This window comes from Hordeum vulgare, chromosome 3H (genome assembly GCF_904849725.1).
Source record: "Hordeum vulgare subsp. vulgare chromosome 3H, MorexV3_pseudomolecules_assembly, whole genome shotgun sequence".
Taxonomy (NCBI): Eukaryota; Viridiplantae; Streptophyta; class Magnoliopsida; order Poales; family Poaceae; genus Hordeum; species Hordeum vulgare.
In genome coordinates, this window is record NC_058520.1 from 590,175,609 (window position 1) to 590,199,554 (window position 23,946).

Sequence of the window (23,946 nt, forward strand, 5' to 3'; positions counted from 1 at the left end):
ACTTTTTGCCCTGAAAGAGTCATGGTGATCTTCACCAATTCCTTGTTTCGCCTTTATCTTGGCTACCGTCACATGCTTGGGAAAGATCTATATTCATATCTCAACTTGGAGGTAAGTATTCATGAATTATTATTGTTGACATTACCCTTGAGGTAAGCAGTTGGGAGGCAAAACTATTACCCTTGTTCAGCTGAAACTTTGATCTCATGAGTACCACGTGAGTTGTAGAAATTGTAGAGAACGAAAGAATGATTGCATATGTGGATTTTCTTTACAAGCACTTATTTGACTCTTTCTGATGTTGTGATAAATTGATTTGCTTCAATGACTAAAGGCTATCGGTTGTTACTTCTCGGTAAGGTTGTTGATCCATGCTTTACTTTGTGAAGGAATTATCACTTTAGCATGAGAGATTATATGTTGGTATTGTTGTTCTCCTCTTGATCATGATGCATGCATGTTCGTATCTTGTTTTGTCGACACCTCTCTCTCTAAACATGTCGACATATTTACGAGCTCGGCTTTCGCTTGACGACAAGCGAGGTCTAAGCTTGGGGGAGTTGATACGTCCATTTTGCATCATGTTTTCATGTTGATATTTATCGCTTCTTTGGCTGTTATTTCAGTTCATGGTACAATTCTTCTGCCTTTTCTCTCTTATTTTGCAAGGTTTACATGAAGAGGGAGAATACCGACAACTAGAATTCTGGCCTGAAAGTGGAGCAAAGTTGAGATACCTATTCTGCGCAACTCCAAACGCCGTGAAAATCATCGGGGATTTTTTCCCGATTTATCAAAAATACTGGGCCGAAGAAGTGCCAGAGGGGCACCAGGGGGTGCCCACAAGCCTGCACGGCGCGGCCACCCCCTGGTCGCGCCATGGGGGCTTGTAGGCAGCCCACTGGCCCCCCTCTTTTGCTATATGGAGGGTTTCATCCAGGAAAAAATCAAGGAGGAGCTTTTTCGTGGTTTCGCCGCCGCCACGAGGCGGAACTTGAGTAGAACCAATCTATAGCTCCGGCAGGACGATCCTGCCGGGGAAACTTCCCTCCCGGAGGGAGAAATCGTCGCCATCGTCATCACCAACACTCCTCTCATCGGAGGGGACTCGTCACCATCAACATCTTCATCAGCACCATCTCATCTCCAAACCCTAGTTCATCACTTGTAACCAATCTCCGTCTCGCGACTCTGGTTGGTACTTGTAAGGTTTCTACTCATGACCAGAGAGGTAATGAGTAGCATCAAGGATCTGAACATAAACTCTTCCACCAAATAATCCAACTAGCATCAACTACAAAGAGCAATCAACACTACTAGCAACCTTACAAGTACCAATCGGAGTCGCGAGACGGAGATTGGTTACAAGTGATGAACTAGGGTTTGGAGATGAGATGGTTCTGATGAAGATGTTGATGGTGACGAGTCCCCTCCGATGAGAGGAGTGTTGGTGATGACGATGGTGATGATTTCCCCCTCCGGGAGGGAAGTTTCCCCGGCAGGATCGTCCTGCAGGAGCTATAGATTGGTTGTGCTCAAGTTCCGCCTCATGGCGGCGGCGAAACCACGAAAAAGCTCCTCCTTGATTTTTTCCTGGACGAAACCCTCCATATAGCAAAAGAGGGGGGCCAGTGGGCTGCCTGCAAGCCCCCATGGCGCGACCAGGGGGTGGCCGCGCCCTGCAGGCTTGTGGGCACCCCCTGGTGCCCCTCTGGCACTTCTTCGGCCCAGTATTTTTGACAAATCAGGAAAAAAATCCCCGATGATTTTCACGGCGTTTGGAGTTGCGCATAATAGGTATCTCAACTTTGCTCCACTTTCAGGCCAGAATTCTAGTTGTCGGTATTCTCCCTCTTCATGTAAACCTTGCAAAATAAGAGAGAAAAGGCATAACAATTGTACCATGAACTGAAATAACAGCCAAAGAAGCGATAAATATCAACATGAAAACATGATGCAAAATGGACGTATCAACTCCCCCAAGCTTAGACCTCGCTTGTCCTCAAGCGAAAGCCGGGCTCGTAAATATGTCGACATGTTTAGAGAGAGAGGTGTCGACAAAACAAGATACGAACATGCATGCATCATGATCAAGATGAGAACAACAATACCAACATATAATCTCTCATGCTAAAGTGATAATTCCTTCACAAAGTAAAGCATGGATCAACAACCTTACCGAGAAGTAACAACCGATAGCCTTTAGTCATTGTAGCAAATCAATTTATCACAACATCAGAAAGAGTCAAATAAGAGCTTGTAAAGCAAATCCACATATGCAATCATTCTTTCGTTCTCTACAATTTCTACAACTCACGTGGTACTCATGAGATCAAAGTTTCAGCTGAACAAGGGTAATAGTTTTGCCTCCCAACTTCTTACCTCAAGGGTAATGTCAACAATAATAATTCATGAATACTTACCTCCAAGTTGACATATGAATATATATCTTTCCCAAGCACGCGACGGTAGCCAAGATAAAGGCAAAATAAGGAATTGGTGAAGATCACCATGACTCTTTCAGGGGCAAAAAGTAAAGGTACAAGATAGGCCCTTCGCAGAGAGAAGCAGAGGTTGTCATGCGCTTTTGAGGTTTGGATGCGTGTCCTCTTAGTGCGGAGGAACGTCACTTTATATTGCCTCCTGTGATAAAGAACTTTATTATGCAGTCTGTCGCTTTTATGTCTTCCTCATCACAGGTTTGTATAAAGCTTATTTTCCACACACTAATAGATCATACATATTAGAGAGCAATTTTTTATTGCTTGCACCGATGACAACTTACTTGAGGGATCTTATTCAATCCATAGGTAGGTATGGTGGACTCTCTTGGCAAAACTGGTTTGAAGGTTTATGGATGCACAAGTACTATCTCTACTTGGTGCGGGAGGTTTGGCTAATATGAGGTGGAAGCAATCGTCACATGCTAAGGGATCTCTAATCATATAACATTGTTAAGAGCCAAGCAAACATAATTCATTACGTTGTCTTACTTGTCCAACATCTACTTCTAGGCATGCAATAGTTTGGTGAGTGTTCACAATCATAGATGGTGTCAGAGATGATATATTTATATGTGAACCACTCCTTCTTAATCACTTCCTATTAATTGCAACAATGACCAAGGTCTATGTTTGCCTACCCTCAACAAGTTTCAATCCTCATTCTTTTTATATGTGAAGCCATCACTTCCCATAAGATCATTACATGATCTTTCATGCTTTTGTTCTATTCTCACTCTTTTGATCATCGCAAGAGGCAAAGCCCTTCAACTAAGACACTCTTTATTATATGGCTCACGAGCAAGAATACATCGGGGGTGACACAAAGCAAAACTCAAAACTAAAACGCTAAGACTTTTAAACTACTACAGAAAAAGAAATCTGGAAAGGAAAACTAAAACAAAGGTAAAGGCAAAAGATGTGATGGTGATACGATACCGGTGCAACTCCGCCAAGCTTGGCACAAGCCAAGGGGATTGCCCATACCAATGCTCAGTTGTCTTCCTTTGGTGGTGATGGAGGAGTAGTTGTTGCAACATGAGTTTGATCCTCCGTCTTCCAAGGCATAGGTGCTCCATCATGGAAAGATGAACGAGTCTCCGAAATCCTCAAATCTGCAGCCAACCTTATTGATTTAAATCTATACTCATACTCACAGTTTTGGTTCTCCTGGTCATAGATCTGGCCCTGGAGTTGATCAACCCTGTCATAGAGCCTGGAGAGATGCTTCCCAATGTCATTGGCATCAATCATGTGCTTGTTGGTGAACTCCGTGATCATCATGTAGTTGGCGTTGAGCCCACGCTCCACCATCCCTTGGCACTTGAAGACTTGTTGCTCCATTGCTTCGAGCCTCGTCTCCACGCTTCCGGTCTTTCCTTTATCTTTGAAGGATAAGGCGTTGACATGGTATAGGGTATGTGATGATACTGGATCATGGGGCTACAATCGGTTGAAATTGGAATTTCATCAAAAGTTCTATCCTATGCATTTAGTACATCGTGATCGGAACTTTATTTATAACTTTTGGCGTCGTGACAGGGAAAGCATAGCTCAATCTTGGGGGAGGCTTAAATCAATGCTATATTCATGCCCCAATCATGAGCTCCCGAGAGAAATCATCACTCAACACTTTTATGCTCGGCTTTCTCATGAAGATCGTACCATGCTTGACAATTCTTGTACCGGTTCTTTTATGAAGAAGGATATTGATCACAAGTGGGATTTATTGGAAAGAATCAAATGCAACTCTGAAGATTGGGAGCTGGAGGAAGGTAAGGAGTCAGGTATGAATTTCCAGTTTGATTGCGTTAAATCTTTTGTTGAGACAAACACTTTTAGAGATTTTAGCGCTAAGTATGGACTTGACTCTGAGATAGTAGCTTCTTTGTTTGAATCTTTTGCTGCTCATTTTGATCTTCCCAAAGAGAAGTGGTTTAAGTATCATCCTCCTGTAGAAAGCAACATAGCCAAAACCAATCTAGTTGAGGAGAAAGTCATTGCTTTTAGTGATCCTGTTGTTCCTTGTGCTTACACTAAGAAACCACCATAACCTGCTAGGATAAAGGATTATTCTAGAGCTCCAACTGTGATACGTAGGCGTTACATTAGACCACTTGCACCCCCTGAGGAGATTAGAGTTGAACCTAGTATTGCTATTATCAAAGATCTCTTAGCCGAAGACGGAGACGGGCATGTTATCAAATTCTGTGAGGACTCCGCTAGAATTGCTAAACCTCACGCGAAAGACAAATATGGACCTGTAGTTGGCCTGCTCGTTGTTTCTGTCAAGATAGGAGATCACTGTTACCATGGTTTATGTGATATGGGAGCTAGTGTTAGTGCAATACCCTGTTCTCTATATGATGAAATCAAAGATGAGATTGCACCTGCTGAGTTAGAACCCATTGATGTCACTATTACGCTAGCTAATAGAGACACTATCTGCCCTCTGGGTATTGTGAGAGACGTAGAAGTCCTGTGTGGTAAGACGAAGTATCCTACTGATTTCCTCGTCCTTGGTACTGCACAAGATAGCTTTTGTCCCATCATATTTGGTAGACCCTTTCTCAACACTGTCAATGCTCACATTGATTGCATTAAGCAGACTGTCACAGTTAGTTTCGAGGGTGTGTCTCATGAATTTAACTTCTCCAAGTTTAGAAGACAACCCCATGAAAAAGAGTCGTCTGGTAGGGATGAAATCATTGCTCTTGCCTCTATTGCCGTACCTCCTACGGATCCTTTAGAGCAATATCTTCTTGAGCATGAAAATGATATGCATATGGATGAGAGAGATGAGATAGATAAAATTGTCTTAGAACAATATCCTATTCTCAAGAATAATCTGGCTATTGAAATGCTTGGGGATCCTCCCCCACCAAAGGGCGATCCTGTGTTCGAGCTTAAACAGTTGGCTGATACTCTTAAGTATGCCTATCTTGATGAGAAGGAGATATATCCTGTTATTATTAGTGCCCTCCTCTCAGAGCACGAAGAGAAGAAGTTACTAAGAACTCTAAGGAAGCACCATGCTGCTATGGGATATACTCTTGATGATCTTAAGGGTATTAGTCCTACTCTATGTCAGCACAAGATTAAAACCGATCCTGACTTTAAACCAGTTGCTGATCATCAAAGGATGATTCTCACCTTTATAAGGAAGGAGTAGATGGTGTTATTAGACGTTGTGTGCCTGAACATGAACAGGGACAGATCTTGCAGAAGTGTCATTCCGAAGCCTACGGAGGACACCATGCTGGAGATAGAACTGCCCATAAGGTATTGCAGTCGGGTTTCTATTGGCCCACTCTCTTCAAGGATGCTCGTAAGTTTGTCTTGTCTTGTGACGAATGCCAAAGAATAGGGAATATCAGTAAGCGTCAGGAAATGCCTATGAACTATTCACTTGTCATTGAACCATTCGATGTCTGGGGCTTTGATTATATGGGACCCTTCCCGAGTTCCAATGGGTACACTCACATCTTAGTTGCTGTGGATTATGTCACTAAGTGGGTAGAAGCTATCCCCACTAAAAATGCTGATCACCACACCTCTATTAAGATGCTTAAAGAAGTCATTTTCCCAAGATTTGGAGTCCCTAGATATCTGATGACTGATGGCTGTTCACACTACATTCATGGTGTTTTCCGCAAGATGCTCGCTAAGTATGATGTCAACCATAGAGTTGCACCTCCTTATCATCCTCAGTCTAGTGGTCAAGTGGAGTTGAGTAATAGGGAGATCAATTTGATCCTACAAAAGACCGTCAATAGATCTTGAAAGAATTGGTCTAGAAAACTTGACGATGCACTATGGGCTTATAGGACTGCTTATAAGAATCCATGGGCATGTCGCCGTATAAAATGGTTTACGGTAAGGCCTGTCATTTACCTCTTGAGCTGGAACACAAAGCTTATTGGGCAATCAAAGAGCTCAACTTTGATTTCAAACTTGCCGGGGAGAAGCGGTTGTTTGATATCAGCTCATTATATGAATGGAGGGCCCAGGCATATGAGAATGCCAAGTTGTTCAAGGAAAAGGTTAAGAGATGGTACGATAAACGAATACAAAAATGAGAGTTCAACATAGGTGATTATGTCCTGCTATACAATTCTCGTTTAAGGTTCTTCGCAGGCAAACTTCTCTCTAAATGGGAAGGTCCTTACGTTATCGAGGAAGTATATCATTTCGGTGCCATCAAAATCAATAACACGGAAGGAAATTTTCCTAGAGTGGTAAATGGGCAAAGAATCAAGCATTACATCTCTGGTACTCCCATAAATGTTGAGACCAATATCATCAATGTCATAACTCCAGAGGAGTACATAAGGGATGTTTATCAGCCTGTTTCACACCCTGAAAATGAAGAGGTATCTATTTCGGTAAGAAATTGGACTCCGGCGCTTTCCCAATAGGAAATTTCCTCCGTTTTGGAATTTTTGGGAAATTAGAAAAATAAAAAGCAGTCCGAAGAGTGCACGAGGCGGCCACAAGCCCTGCCACCGCCACACCCCTGGTGGCGGAGGGCAAGCTTGTGGGCACCTCGTGTACCTCCCGGACTCCGTTTTCTTGCGAAGCACTCCTTCTGGTCCAGAAAAAATCAATATATACTCGCCCGAAGGTTTTGATCTCCGTATCACGCAATTTTCCTCTGTTTTTGTTTCAAGCTTGTTATCTGCCTCAAATTTAGAGCAAAGATGTCTCAGGAATCTATTGGGGAGAATGATCTTCACCAAGTTCATGAGGAAGTAGATGCTGATCTGAAAAGAGTAAAAGTCACGGAAGCCAGAGACCAAGCTATGGAGAAAACCCAAGCTAGGGAGGAAGTTCAACCTATGTTCAACATTGAAGACGTTGAAGGAGTAGATTTTCTCCAACCCTTCCTCCACGCGCTGTCTCCATCCTTGATTGAACTCTTGAGGTTTTGCGAAACAACTCGTGCTCGCAATATTTCCCTTTCTCGTGAAGTTGTTTTGCTGGAAAACCATGTCACAGATCTCAAAGGTATAAATCAAAGATTGATAGCTCTCTTGGAATCAAAGGCGACAACTCCACCACCATCACCACCAAAGGAAGACAACTAAGCATTAGTATGGGCAATCCCCTTGGCTTCTGCCAAGCTTGGGGGAGTTGCCCTGGTATCGTATCACCTTTATATGCGTTGCTGGAGTAGTAAGTAGATGATGGGTTGCTCGAGTGACAGAAGCTTAAACCCCAGTCTATGCGTTGATTCGTAAGGGGCTGATTTGGATCCACTAGTTTAATGCTATGGTTACACGTTGTCTTAATTCTTCTTTTGTAGTTGCAGATGCTTGCGAGAGGGGTTAATCATAAGTGGGATGCTTTTCCAAGTAAGGGCGGTAGCCAAGCGCCCGTCCACCCACATATCAAACTATCAAAGTAACGAACGCAAATCATATGAACATGATGAAACTAGCATGACAGAAATTCCCGTGTGTCCTCGGGAGCGTTTTTCCTCCTATAAGACATTGTTTAGGCTTGTCCCTTGCTACAAAAGGGATTGGGCCACTTGCTGCACCGTTGCTACTACTTGTTACTTGTTACTTTTCGCTTGCTACGTTTCACCTCACTACACCATCACTTGTTACTGCTATTTTCAGTGCTTGCAGTTACTACCTTGCTGAAAACCGCTTACCATGTCCTTCTGCTCCTCGTTGGGTTCGACACTCTTACTTATCGGAAGGACTACGATTGATTCCCTATACTTGTGGGTCATCAATAGGGAGACACAATTCTATGGTTGACATCGTACTTAGCAAGCGTTTTACGGAAAGCACCATGAATGAAGTGTGAACCACCGTCGGTCATTAGATATCTAGGGACTCCAAATCTAGGGAAGATAACTTCTTTCAGCATCTTGATAGAGGTGTTGTGATCAGCACTACTAGTGGGGATAGCTTCTACCCACTTAGTGACGTAATCGACAGCAACTAAGATGTGAGTATACCCGTTCGATTTTGGAAAAGGTCCCATATAATCAAAGCCCCACACGTCAAATGGTTCAATGACAAGTGAATAGTTCATGGGCATTTCCTGACGTTTGGAAATATATTATACTTTGACATTCGTCGCAAGACAAGACAAACTTACGGGCATCCTTGAAGAGAGTGGGCCAATAGAAACCTGATTGCAATACCTTGTGTGCAGTTCTATCTCCCGCATGGTGTCCTCCGTAGGCCTCGGAGTGACACTTCTGTAGGATCTGTCCCTGTTCATGTTCAGGTACACAACATCTAATAACACCATCTACTCCTTCCTTATAAAGGTGAGGATCATCCCAGAAGTAATGTCTCAAGTCAAAGAAGAATTTCTTCTTTTGCTGGTACGTGAAACTAGGTGGTATGTATTTGGCAACGATATAGTTCGCATAATCAGCATACCACGATGCACTACGTGAAGCATTGATGACATTCAATTTCTCATCGGGAAAGCTATCATCAATAGGTTGTGGGTCATCAAGAACGTTCTCCAACATAGACAAGTTATCTGCTACTGTGTTATCAGCACCCTTTCTGTCGACAACGTGCAAATCAAATTCTTGTAGCAAGAGAACCCATCTGATAAGTCTAGGTTTAGCGTCCTTCTTCTCCATGAGGTACTTAATAGCAGCGTGATCAGTGTGAATAATGACTTTGGAATCAACTATGTAAGACCTGAACTTTTCACACACAAACACGACTACTAAAAATTCCTTCTCCGTAGTAGCATAGTTTCTCTAGGCACTGTCTAGAGTTTTACTAGCGTAGTGAATAACATTCAAGTTCTTATCAACTCTTTGCCCTAGGACACCACCAATAGCATAATCACTAGCGTCACACATGATCTCAAAAGGCAAGTTCCAATCAGGTGGTTGAACAATAGGTGCAGTTATCAAAGCTCTCTTAAGTATTTCGAAGGCTTCCTCACAATCATCGTCAAAAACAAAAAGAATATCCTTTTGCAAGAGATTGGTAAGAGGCCTAGAAATCTTAGAGAAGTCTTTAGTGAACCTTCTATAGAAACCAGCATGACCAAGGAAACTTCTTATACCTCTGATATCTGTGGGGTATGGCATTTTCTCGATTGCATCAACCTTAGCCTTATCGACTTCAATACCTCTTTTTGAAATATTATGTCCTAAGACGATGCCTTCATTAACCATAAAGTGGCACTTCTCCCAATTCAAGACAAGATTGGTGTCTTTACATCTCTGCAAGACTCGATCAAGGTTGTTGAGGCAATCATCAAAAGAAGACCCGTAAATGGAAAAGTCATCCATGAAAACCTCGACAATCTTTTTACGAAAGTCAGAGAATATAGCCATCATACATCTTTGAAAGGTGGCAGTTGCATTACATAAGCCAAAAGGCATACGTCTATAGGCAAAGGTACTGAAGGGGCAGGTGAAAGTGGTTTTCTCCTGATCAGATTGTGCAACTAGTATTTGGGAGAAACCAGAATAACCGTCTAGAAAGCAGAAGTGTGTGTGTTTGGATAGTCTTTCTAGCATTTGGTCGATAAAAGGCAAAGGGTAATGATCTTTCCTAGTGGCCTTATTCAACTTCCTAAAATCAATCACCATCCTATAGCCAGTAATAATCCTCTGTGGGATCAATTCATCCTTATCATTAGGGGCAACGGTAATACCTCCCTTTTTAGGGACGCAATGCACCGGACTCACCCAATCGCTGTGAGCAACAGGATAAATTATACCCGCTTCTAGGAGCTTTAGTATTTATTTTCTCACTACTTCTTTCATCTTAGGATTTAATCTCCTTTGATGATTAGCAACTGGTTTGAAATGAGGATCAGTTTTAATCTTGTGCTGGCATAGAGTAGGACTGATGCCCTTAAGATCATCAAGAGTATATCCAATAGCAGCATGGTGCTTCCTCAGAGTTTTTAGTAACTTCTTTTCTTCATGCTCTGAGAGGCTAGCACTAATAATAACAGGATATATCTCCTTTTCATCAAGAAGTCTTCAATGAACCTTCTATAGAAACCAGCATGACCAAGTAAACTTCTTATACCTTTGATATCTGTGGGTATGGCATTTTCTCGATTGCATCAACCTTAGCCTTATCGACTTCAATACCTCTTTTTGAAATATTATGTCCTAAGACGATGCCTTCATTAACCATAAAGTGGCACTTCTCCCAATTCAAGACAAGATTGGTGTCTTTACATCTCTGCAAGACTCGATCAAGGTTGTTGAGGCAATCATCAAAAGAAGACCCGTAAATGGAAAAGTCATCCATGAAAACCTCGACAATCTTTTTACGGAAGTCAGAGAATATAGCCATCATACATCTTTGAAAGGTGGCAGGTGCATTACATAAGCCAAAAGGCATACGTCTATAGGCAAAGGTACCGAAGGGGCAGGTGAAAGTGGTTTTCTCCTGATCAGATTATGCAACTGGTATTTGGGAGAAACCAGAATAACCATCTAGAAAGCAGAAGTGTGTGTGTTTGGATAGTATTTCTAGCATTTGGTCGATAAAAGGCAAATGGTAATGATCTTTCCTAGTGGCCTTATTCAACTTCCTAAAATCAATCACCATCCTATAGCCAGTAATAATCCTCTGTGGGATCAATTCATCCTTATCATTAGGGACAACGGTAATACCTCCCTTTTTAGGGACGCAATGCACTGGACTCACCCAATCGCTGTGAGCAACATGATAAATGATACCCGCTTCCAGGAGCTTTAGTATTTATTTTCTCACTACTTCTTTCATCTTAGGATTTAATCTCCTTTGATGATCAGCAACTGGTTTGAAATCAGGATCAGTTTTAATCTTGTGCTCGCATAGAGTAGGACTGATGCCCTTAAGATCATCAAGAGTATATCTAATAGCAGCACGGTGCTTCCTCAGAGTTTTTAGTAACTTCTTTTCTTCATGCTCTGAGAGGCTAGCACTAATAATAACAGGATATATCTCCTTTTCATCAAGATAGGCATACTTAAGAGTATCAGGCAACTATTCAAGCTCGAACACAGATCACCCTTTGGTGGGGGTGAATCCCCAAGCAGTTCAACACGCAAGTTATTCTTAAGGATAGGATATTGTTCTAAGACAACTCTATCTCTTTCATCCCTTTCATCCATATGCATATCATTTTCATGCTCAAGCAAGTATTGCTCTAAGGGATCAGTAGGAGGTAGGGCAATAGAAGCTAAGGCAATAGTTTCATCCCTACTAGGCAACTCCTTTTCATGAGGTTGTCTACCAAACTTAGAGAAATTGAACTCATGTGACACACCTTCAAAGCCAATAGTGACAATTTGCTTCTCACAATCAATATGAGCATTGACGGTATTGAGAAAATGTCTACCAAATATGATGGGACAAAAGCTATCTTGTGCGGTAGCAAGAACGAGGAAATCAGCAGGATACTTCGTTTTAACACACAAGACTTCAACATCCCTAACAATTCCCACAGGGCAGATAGTATCTCTATTGGCAAGCTGAATAGTGACATCAATAGGTTCTATCTAACCAGGTGCAATCTCATCTTTGAGTTCATCATATAAGGATTGAGGTATTGCACTAACACTAGCACCCACGTCACATAAACCACGATAACAATGATCTCCTATCTTAACAGAAACAACAGGCATGCCAACAACAGGCCTATGTTTGTCTCTAACGTGAGGTTTAGCAATTCTAGAAGCATCTTCACAGAAGTGAATATTGTGTCCCTCAACTTCTTCAGACAGAAGATCTTTGATAATAGAAATGCTAGGTTTAACTCTAATTTGCTCAGGGGGCATAGGTGTTCTAATGTAACCTCTATGTATCATAGTTGAAGCTTTAGAATGATCCTTTATCCTAACAGGGAAAGGTGGTTTCTCAATGTAAGCACTGGGTACCACAGGATCATTATAGGCAATGACTTTCTCTTCAACTGGAGTGGGTTTAACTACATTGACTTCTAAAGGAGGATGATATTTGAACCACTTCTCTTTGGGGAGATCAATATGAGCAGCAAAGGATTCACACAATGAAGCTACTATCTCAGAGTCAAGTCCATACTTAGCGCTAAAGTCACTAAAGATATTTGTCTCGACAAAGGATTTAACGCAATCAAAAGTGAAATTCATACCTGACTCCTTACCTTCTTCAAGCTCCCAATCTTTAGAGTTGCGTTTAATTCTCTCCAATAAATTCCATTTGAAGTTAATATCTCTCTTCATAAAAGAACCGGTACAAGAAGTGTCAAGCATGGTGCGATCATCATAAGAAAGCCGAGCATAGAAGTTCTGAATGATAATTTCTCTCAAGAGCTCATGATTGGGGAATGAATATAGCATTGATTTAAGCCTCCCCCAAGCTAGAGCGATGCTTTCTCTGTCACGAGGCCAAAAATTGTAAATATAATTTCGATCACGATGCACTAAATGCATAGGATAAATTTTTGATGAAATTCCAATTTCAACCGATTGTAGTCCCATGATCCAGTATCATCACATAGCCTATACCATGTCAACGCCTTATCCTTCAAAGATAAAGGAAAGACCTTCTTCTTGACCTCATCCTCGGGCACACCTGCAAGCTTAAATAAACCACAAACTTCATCTACATAGGTTAGATGCAAGTTTGGATGTGATGTTCCATCTCCTGTAAAAGGATTAGCCAGCAGTTTCTCAAGCATACCCGAAGGAAATTCAAAGAAAATATTTTCAGTAGGTGCAACAGGTTGAGGAGCAACTCTTCGTGCTTCCGTTCGAGGTGAAGATACCGCGAACAAGCCCCTCAAAGGATTAGTATCCATAGTGACAATTGTCAATAAATTTCAGCACACTATATGAATGTTTCCTTACCAAGTTCCACTTACCTTGATGACCCACAAGTATAGGGGATCAATCGTAGTCCTTTCGATAAGTAAGAGTGTCGAACCCAACGAGGAGCAGAAGGATCTGACAAGTGGTTTTCAGCAAGGAAATATCTGCAAGCACTGAAATTGTCGGTAACAAGTGATTGTGTGGTGAGATGATTCGTAGCAAGCAACAAGTAACAAAAGTAGCAATGGTGCAGCAAAGTGGCCCAATCCCTTTTGTATCAAGGGACAAGCCTGGACAAAGTCTTATAGGAGGAAAAACGCTCCCGAGGACACACGGGAATTTCTGTCATGCTAGTTTCATCATGTTCATATGATTCGCGTTCGTTACTTTGATAGTTTGATATGTGGGTGGACCGGCACTTGGGTACTGCCCTTACTTGGACAAGCATCCCATTTATGATTAACCCCTCTCGCAAGCATCGCAACTACGAAATAAGAATTAAGACAAAATCTAACCATAGCATTAAACTAGTGGATCCAAATCAGCCCCTTACAAAGCAACGCATAAACTAGAGTTTAAGCTTCTGTCACTCTAGCAACCCATCATCTACTTACTACTTCCCAATGCCTTCCTCTAGGCCGAAATAATGGTGAAGTTTTATGTAGTCGACGTTCACATAACACCACTAGTGGAAAAACAACATTCAACACATCAAAATATCGAACGAGTACCAAATTCACATATCTACTATTAGCATGACTTATCCCATGTCCTAAGGAACAAAAGTAACTACTCACAAAGCATAATCATATTCATGACCAGAGAGGTAATGATTAGCATCAAGGATCTGAACATAAACTCTTCCAACAAATAATCCAGCTAGCATCAACTACAAAGAGTAATCGACACTACCAGCAACCTTACAAGTACCAATCGGAGTCGCAAGACGGAGATTGGTTACAAGTGATGAACTAGGGTTTGGAGATGAGGTGGTGCTGATGAAGATGTTGATGGTGACGAGTCCCCTCCGATGAGAGGAGTGTTGGTGATGACGATGGCGACGATTTCCCCCTCCGGGAGGGAAGTTTCCCCGGCAGGATCGTCCTGCCGGAGCTCTAGATTGGTTCTGCTCAAGTTCCGCCTCGTGGCGGCGACGAATCCACGAAAAAGCTCCTCTGTGATTTTTTTTCCTGGACGAAACCCTCCATATAGCAAAAGAGGGGAGCAAGTGGGCCACTGGGCTGCCCACAAGCCCCCATGGCGCGGCCTGGGGGGTGGCCGCGCCGTGCAGGCTTGTGGGCACCCCCTGGTGCCCCTCTGGCACTTCTTCGGCCCAGTATTTTTGATAAATTGGGAAAAAATTCCCGTTGATTTTCACGGCGTTTGGAGTTACGCAGAATAGGTACCTCAACTTTGCTCCACTTTCAGGCCAGAATTCCAGTTGCCTGTATTCTCCCTCTTCATGTAAACCTTGCAAAATAAGAGAGAAATTGCATAAGAATAGTATCGTGAAGTGAAATAATAGCCAAAGAAGCGATAAATATCAACATGATCCAAAATGGACGTATCAACTCCCCCAAGCTTAGACCTCGCTTGTCCTCAAGCGAAAGCCAAGCTCAATAAATATGTCCACATGTTTAGGGGGAGAGGTGTCGACAAAACAAGATAGGAACATGCATGCATCATGATCAAGATCAGAACAGCAATACCAACATATAATCTCTCATGCTAAAGTGATAATTCCTTCACAAAGTAAAGCATGGATCAAGAACCTTACCGAGAAGTAACAACCGATAGCCTTTAGTCATTGAAGCAATTGCAATTTATCACAACATCAGAAAGAGTCAAATAAGAGCTTGTAAAGCAAATAGACATACTCAATCATTCTTTCGTTCTCTACAATTGTTACAACTCACGTAGTACTCATGAGATCAAAGTTTCAGCTGGACACAGAGAAAGATACGGGCTTATAATTTTGCCTCCCAACTGCTTACCGAAGTGGCCATGTCGGGCGGCGTGGAGGGAGGCGGCCGAGGAGAGGGAGAGGAGGCGACGGGGTAGGGTTCCCCTCGGACGCTCACGGGAGCGCCGCCAGAGGGGGAGGGGCGAGGACCAAGCATTATGTGTGACACTGTCCGTACCTCGATTTTTATCTTCTGCCTCGTCTGAGTTTTTGGTTGCAGATGGTTTGGAGATTTTGAATTCTGGATGGGGGCAAAGTCATAGTGGGGATAGGATGAGGGATCTTTTGTGGCTGATGGAGTTGTGGTCACTTTGGGCTGTGAGCGGTGTGTGGATGTCCGACTTAATTAACGTGCATGCCATTATTCTTACACTCCTTGGTAGCACCTAAATTTCTTATATTTCATGGTAGCACCACAGTACTTGGACAAGTATATATGTAGTGCAGTTTGGTCTATCCCGAGAATAAGGATTTGATTTCTCGCACGGTTTTCTTAATAAGCAACAAATCGCAATGTCGCTCTCTCATGACAGACTACTCTTGGGGGTTTGTTTGTTCCGGCTATGCCCGTTCCCTCCTAACTAATACCGGTTTGTTTGTTCCGGCTATGCCCCATATGATTTTTGGAGATGGCTTGTTTCCATATGCCTCCCATCCTTAGTTGCTAACGTATTGACTGTTTTAACCCCGTTGTTTTATCTTTGGTGCTCTCTTGCTCGGGATCTTTGACGTCCCTTCATGTTTGTTTGGTTGTGTATGTATACTATCTTAGTAGTAACATAGTTAGGCTACAAGTAGTGCCTTTTATAAGGGTTGATCATGCTTACACGAAGGAATGTTGGTAAGTGCATTAGCTATCCATCTATTAATTTTGTGACCAATTAGTCTTAGAGCCTACTTCGCACTTGAGACATAATTTTCTATCTACAAAAAGAATTTGGCTACATATGTGTGCTGTGCTCCATTGTCCAGACTTTCCCTAGCTTTTACACTCAACACTTATTTACCGAGTTGGTGGGAGAGGTGCGTTCACAGCATGTACGAACGGCTGAGACATGTCTAATGTTATAGCCTCATATATTAACTGAATTTGTGTAAGCAGCAAGGTGCTCAAATTTTTTGCTGCTGAATTTGTGTAAGCAGCAAGGTGCTCAAATCTTTTGACGCAACACCTGCCGTCACTTTGCTGTTCAAGAAGTCCTCCAAGATTGAAATGACATGATGCTCGTTTGCATTGACAGTACGAGGGGAGAGGGGAGGGGCGGTTGGGTAGGGGGCGAATGACTTTACTCGTTGGTGGACGATCGAACGGTATGACTCCAATCCAGCATAATGTAGCTTGACAGTAGGAGTAATACTGGGCTAGCTTACATAAACCTTACCCTCTCACCACCCCGGACGAAACACTAGTCTCACTTCACTTAATTGCTCTGCTCACCGCCCACTCCCCTCCCCGGCCACTTCTCTCATTGTCATCCATCGCCCCCATCACCAGATCTAGCAACGACTAGTCCTCCAAAGCCGACATCGTTGATTGGGATGCCATGTCTGCACCCAACTCAACACTTGGATGTGCTAGCCAGAAAGGCCAATGCCTCCTAGACATCCGCCTTCTTTGTTGCCCCTTCACGTAATTCTATATTGTGTGATTTTTCGCATTAAGAAAGACATGTGACATTCCCGCTAGACCAAACTCCACCATTAGTTTGTCTAAAAGGATCTTCAACCGGGCTGGGCAAACCAAAACCCCCATATGTTCGAGGATGCGTCTATGGACAGGGCTAGCTCAACCTCATTTGTCCACGTCCGCAATCGTCCCATCATATCCAGACATTCAAATGCATACAATCTCATACATGCAATGTAGATCAACACAACCTACATAAATTTAGCACGTAGCATTGATATGATCTTACATGCAAGTTTATGATACCATGGGAGGAAGCAAGTTCAGAACATAGATAGTTCACGACTACAATCAACTAGATACGAGTTGATAGTAATAGATAAAAAATCACAACTTCTTCGCATTGCCCTTCCCCTTGTCATCCCCAGAGCGGCAGTAGCATACACCAGATTCATCGTACGCATCGACGTCTAGATGGACATTAGAGTCGTTGGAGCCGATGGAGAAGTCGGGCGAGGTTGGGAGCCCGGTTAGACATGGGGTAGCTTGGGCCAGCTCCTTGGTAATGTGGCTTGCTTTTGCGGCAGCCACCGTTTTCTGCTTCACGAGGCGTTCACGCTCCTTGAGGTCGAGTTTAAATGCTTTCACATGTCACTCTCTTTCTCGGGGCTATTCTCCACGAGTCTTCAGCTTCTCATGTTCATTCTTCTGCAAGTATATTAGTGTGGACCCTTCCTTCCCTCCTAACAAATGCTTGATATTTCCATTCTGCTCTACCCCATATGATTTTTGGAGAAGATGTGTTTCCATATGCCTCTCATTCTTATTTCACAATGCACAACATCCATTCATCCCCACTATTCATCTTCAGTGATCTCTAGTTTGGGAGCCTCGATCGCTTGTCATGTTTGTTTGGCTAAGGAGTATGTCTTTAATAAGGGGTCAAGTATCCTTACATCAAGGAAGGTTGGTGAGCGTGTTAGGTATCCATCCATTAATATAGTGACTCGGTCTTGGAGCATGCTTCACACACTAGCCTTATTTTTTCTTTCTCCAAGAGGTTTGGGTGCTTCCCGCAAAAAAAGAGGTTTGGGTAGCACATGTGTGCTCTACTCCATTGTCCAGTCTCACCATAGCATTGACACGTACCACAGATTTGTTGAGCTGGTGAGAAAGGGTGTGTTTGGAGCCTTCATAGAAAGGCAAAGACATGCTCAACGTTATAAACTCATTCCCCATTTAAAATTCATGAAAGGAAAAATGATTGAACATTCAGCATCATCACCTCCTCTCCCTGTGTATTGTACGTGGCCTTGAAGATTAAAATCGTCATGTCATTTTTCGATACATTGACATAATAGCATGTTGTCTTTCTTCTTTGTAGTTTTTTTTGTCCCTGCTAGGTTGTAAATCTTACCCCATACGTCAATTAATTTCAATTTGAAATAAATATATCATCTAACAAGACAGAAAATATCAACATCATGGTGCTTCGATTCAATGGTTTCTGCATCCAAGGTAAACACATGTGTTGCTACATTTCCTAAACTTCGCCACACCATTTTAGGATATATTTGTCATCTCCAAACCAGATGTCTTCTAGATCCAATACTTAGAAATCTACATCATGTTCGAGGGTGCCAAGATCGAGGACGTGAGTAATCAGTTGTGGACCAAGCAACAGAGCAATTCAAGGTGCCTGGACCAAGTAGCCTCATCTCAAGGCCATCCTTTTTTACCATTAGCTCAGGACAACGAGGAGGTCGATGGCATTAGTGATGAAAAAAACCATGTCGAACTCATGATGACACAAGCCTCTATATCAAGATCCAAAGCCTGCAAGGGTCTCACGGCTGAGGATGGCGACATTGTAGGTGCCATCATGGATTTGACTAATGAGGTGTTGGAAGGTGGATTTATATCCTGATAATAGGGTGTTGGATCGCAAAGCAAACCTTTTGTCATGTCATCATGAATGTTTGCACTTACAAGATAGCCTACTGCCGTTTTTCTTCTTTACAACCTATGTTTTCGTATTTGATCCCTACAAGGTTGTAAATCTTACCCCTGCATTAATTAAATCCAATTTTAAATCAGTACACCATCTAACAAATAGGAAATCTCAACATCATGGTGCTTCAATCCAAGTTATTTCTGCATCTAAGGGCAAAAACCACATGTGTTGTTGCATCTTTTTCAACTTTGCCACACAATCACAGGTTATATTTATCATCCCTAGGAAAACATCTCCACAAGCCCACACCCACTAAAGTACATCATGTTCGGGGATTCCAAGATAGACGACCCTCAGCACTCAGCTGCAGACACAAGCGGTGTAGCAATCGAATGCGTCGGTACGGAGTAGCTTCATCTTGAAGGGACAGACTTGTATGGAAGTAACCCGGGAAAACGAGGAGGTTGACAACATTCAGCGTTGAAAATAAATATGTCATGATTATGATGACGATGGGATCCATGTCAAGATCAAGAGCCTTGGAGGCGCTCAGGGCTAAGGATGGTGACATTGTCAATGACATCAGTAAGTTGACTAACTAGGTGCTAGAAGGCAGTGGCGGAGCTACAATGCAAAATATGGGCGTGTCGGTACAAAGAAAAGCCCATTATTTTCCTCAAATTGGCCCAGTCCAATCTGTGAACCCTTCACTGCTTTTTCTCTAGGTTGGGCGGGCCATGGCCCATCTAGCCTTGTTGAAGCTCCGCCGATGCTAGAAGGTGGAATTGTGTCATGATAATAGGGTGTTGGTTCTCAAAACAGTCTTTTGTCTTGTCGCCTTGAATGTTGCAGTTGCAGAATTGGAGGTTGTGTGTCTTTGGCTAGTACTAGCATGTAGGTTACCAAGGTGTTTTAGCATTTGAGGATCAACAAGCTGCATGCTCCTTATAGGGAAAATCTGAATTAATTGTGCCAAATTTTGTGTGCAAATGCATGTCATCGTGTTTGATACAATACATATACCATTCTTGTGCTTAAGGCTGAGGATCATGATATTTTTAGCGTCATCATGGAGTTGACTAACTAGGTGTTGGAAGGTGGAATTGTGTCCTGATAATAGGATGTTGGGAAAAGCAGACTTTTTTCATGTCATCTAAAATGTTGCAGCTGAATAATTGGAGGTTGTGAGTCTCTGACTAGTACTGGCAGGTAGGTACGCTAGGGGTTTCAACATGTGAGATATCAGCAAGCTGCATGTTCTTATGGAAAAAGTATGAATGAAATGTGTCAAATTTTGTTTCCAAGTGCATGGCATCATGTTTGAGACAATACATATGTAATTCTTGCTAGCTTTTGAATTTTATTCCCAACTACAACAATTGGGAGAGGATTATCAACTTTGTTATCACATGGATCAAAACAAGTAAATGATGAAAAGATATATCAAGAATCTACGCAAGATTCTAACACACTAACTCGAAGAAGGCCGGAACACAGAAGACCAACTTAAACATGACCACCATAATGCCATCCCTGCAAGGACTAAAAAAACTATCATGAACTATGAGTCAAATCATTGCACTAAAACTTCCCTCTCCATCACTAGCCGTCGGAGCTGCGGAAAGAGGGAAGGCGAGTCCATCAGCTTGCAATGGAGCCTAGATGACATGAAGCTTCACCCTAGTTGCTGCCACATGAGATAAAGGAATTGATCGGTTCATTAAAGTTGTTCTAGGCATTGTATGAGAAGAAGGCGGATTCTAGAGGCATGTCATGATTAGATAGATGGTGGACTTCAATTGAGATGAAGAGGCATCGAGGACCAAGGGACGGTGAAGAGATTCTACGTATACCTAAGAGAATCATCCACATTAACTTACTAGTATCAACATGCTAACATGACATATCCCATACAATTATGGACGGGATAAGGCCCACCTCAACATGCAACCATCCATGTGAAAATAGTTTTCACTTTATTATTCTACTTATATTCAATAATATTTACAAATAGACATCATCAAATATAATAAGTCATTTGTTTCTCTAAAGTTGATTCATGTGTTATAAATTTTAATATTTATACTCCACAGAATCAAATATCATTGAAATAGATTGCAAATGATTCCCGCGGTGATGCATCTAATTGAAGTAGAGGGTGAACACTAAAGCAAGTGCAGGCACGGCCTATGTTCTAAAAATGGCATGTACGCTAACAGTTTGAAATGATAATATTAACATGAAATAGCAGATTGTATTTTGGTACCAAAAATGGATAGTCTAAGATCAACAGCCATGATTCAAGCCAAGTCATACCTCTCTGAAGCCTGATGCAAGTTGGTGCATCCTAAAAGAACTCATGCCGAGTATTCTCCATCCGATCGAAATTAATGGATCAGATGGAGTAGTTGACACAAAATTCACAAAATTATATTATAAAGATATATAGACATCCCATATAACACTAAGATCTCTAGTTGTAAGAAGTCCACATTCAATCGAGATCTTCAATTAAAATTGGTTCACCCGATTTTGACCGCATTAATTAAAAAAAATTACGGGTGCCTAGATTAATTATTTTTTGAAACTCTCCCATTCAATTATGTCATACACTTCCTCCGTTCCATAATAAATGATTTAAAAATAATTTAACTTTTACTAAAGTTTGTGTAAATTTGCGTCATTTTTGAGTCATTTATTTTGAAACGGAAGTACTATATACCATACATCCTAATTCTTAAAGCCTCACAATTCTATATACTATATACACGGCGGGCCAGCATGCACAATCAACACGTTGTTTAATCCGACGGAGCCAGTGGCCTCGTGTGTGCTTCTACTGATGAGCAACCCGGTCGCCGACTAGAAATGCAAAAAATAATAATTGTTCTAACATGGGACGCCGCTTTCGCAGAAGCTGTGCCTATCCATCAACCACGTCAACCACGCAACGCAAAGCGAAGAATGTTGGATGGCACCTGTGAAATGTAAAAACGAGAGAGAGGATAAAATGATGGAACCGTTGCTTTCATTGATGAATTGGGAGTATATATACCCCTAGTACAAGGCAGTTACAAAGAGGCAGTTGCTACTAGTAGCAACCGTCATAGCGGGGATTAACCCTTTAATTAATCTAATTAATTTATTTCTAACACTCCCCCTAATCACTGCTTGTCTTGGATATTTATTATCTTGATAAAGACTCCTCTTTGTATGTGTCTTTAAGAATGTGCATCATCTTTGTGAAAGCCTTTGTATAATCTTGAAAGTCTTCCCCAAAAACCCTGTGGGAAAAAATATGAGGAGAATAGTGTAGATATGTTGCTAAAACTCCTTTAAACCCGGTGGGAAAATAATAAGGAGAAAATAGTGCAACATATAATGATTATTGTCTCTTGATAACTCAATCGAGAAAACCTTTGAAGAAGGAGAAAAATCAATTGTGAGTTTAGAGAACAATTAATATGTCTTTAATACTTTCTTTAAAAACCCAATAGGGAAAATAGAAAGTATGGCATATGATTTTGATAATATATTGCCTCATTAAAAACCTTTTTATGAGAAAACTGGTGCAAAATTTATAAAGGAAAAGAGTACAATTATTATCTGATGATAATTAATGGGTTATGAGTCTAGGAATTTCTCTCCCTGAAATTTGCAAATCTCGAAAACGTCTCATACCAATTCCATGAATATATTTCTGAAATGTTGAATTTGGTAAAGACTTTGTGAACAAATCTGCTAGATTGTCGCATGATTTGGTTTGCAAAATATCAATTTCTCCATCCTTTTGTAATGCATGAGGATAGAATAACTTAGGAGAAATGTGTTTTGTGATATTACTTTTCACATAACCCATTTGCATTTGAGCAATGCAGGCTGCATTATCTTCATATATAATAGTTGGTGATCCTAATGAACCAACACCACATGAAGTTTGAATATGGTTAATCATCCTGCGAAGCCATACACATTCTTTAGATGCTTCAAATAATGCAATAATTTCAGAATGATTAGTGGATGTTGCTACGAGAGTCTGTTTTGTTGACTTCCATGAAAAAGCAGTTCCACCATATAAGAATACGAAACCTGTTTGTGACCTGGCATTGTGAGGATCAGATAGATAGCCAGCATCAGTATATCCTACCATAGTCATATCTTGGTTTTTCTGATAGAATAAGCCAAGATCTTTTGTGCCATGTAAATATCTAAGGATATTCTTTACTTCCGTCCAATGACGTTTTGTTGGAGCAGCGCTATGTCTAGCTAGTAAATTTACCGCAAATGCAATATCAGGCCTGGTGCAATTTGCAAGGTACATTAGCGCACCAATGGCACTGAGATACGGGAACTCAGGTCCTAATATCTCTTCGTCATCATCCCGAGGTCTAAAAGGATCTTTATTCATATCAAGGGATCTGACAACCATGGGTGTTTTGGTTGGATATGATTTATCCATATTAAATTTTTCCAAAACCTTTTGAATATATGCAGGTTGGTATACTAAAATTCCTGAGGGAAGATGCTCAAGCTGTAAGCCTAAGCAGAATTTGGTCTTTCCCAAATCTTTCATCTCAAATTCCGCCATTAGATGATTGTGTGCTTCTTCGATATCAGGTGTGCATCCAATGATATTGAGGTCATCAACGTACACTGAGATGATGCAAAATCTATTTGAGGATTTCTTTATAAATACACAAGGACAATCATCATTATTTGAGTAGCCTTTTTGAATAAGGAACTCACTCAGCCGGTTATACCACATTCTACCCGACTGTTTTAAGCCATATAGTGACTTTTGTAATTTTACACAATATGCGTTGCGATTTGCTTTTGGATTTGGCATTTTAAGTCCTTCAGGGACTTTCATATATATATCCGATTTGAGTGACCCATATAAGTATGCTGTCACTACATCCATCAACTGCATAGATAAATTCATTTGTACTGCCAAAGATATTAAGTATCGAAACGTTATTCCACTCATTACAGGAGAGTATGTATCATCGTAATCGATGCTGGGTCTCTGCGTGAACCCTTGTGCTACAAGCCTCGCTTTGTATCTCACCACCTCATTGTTTTCATTCCTTTTTCGAACAAAAAACCCATTTT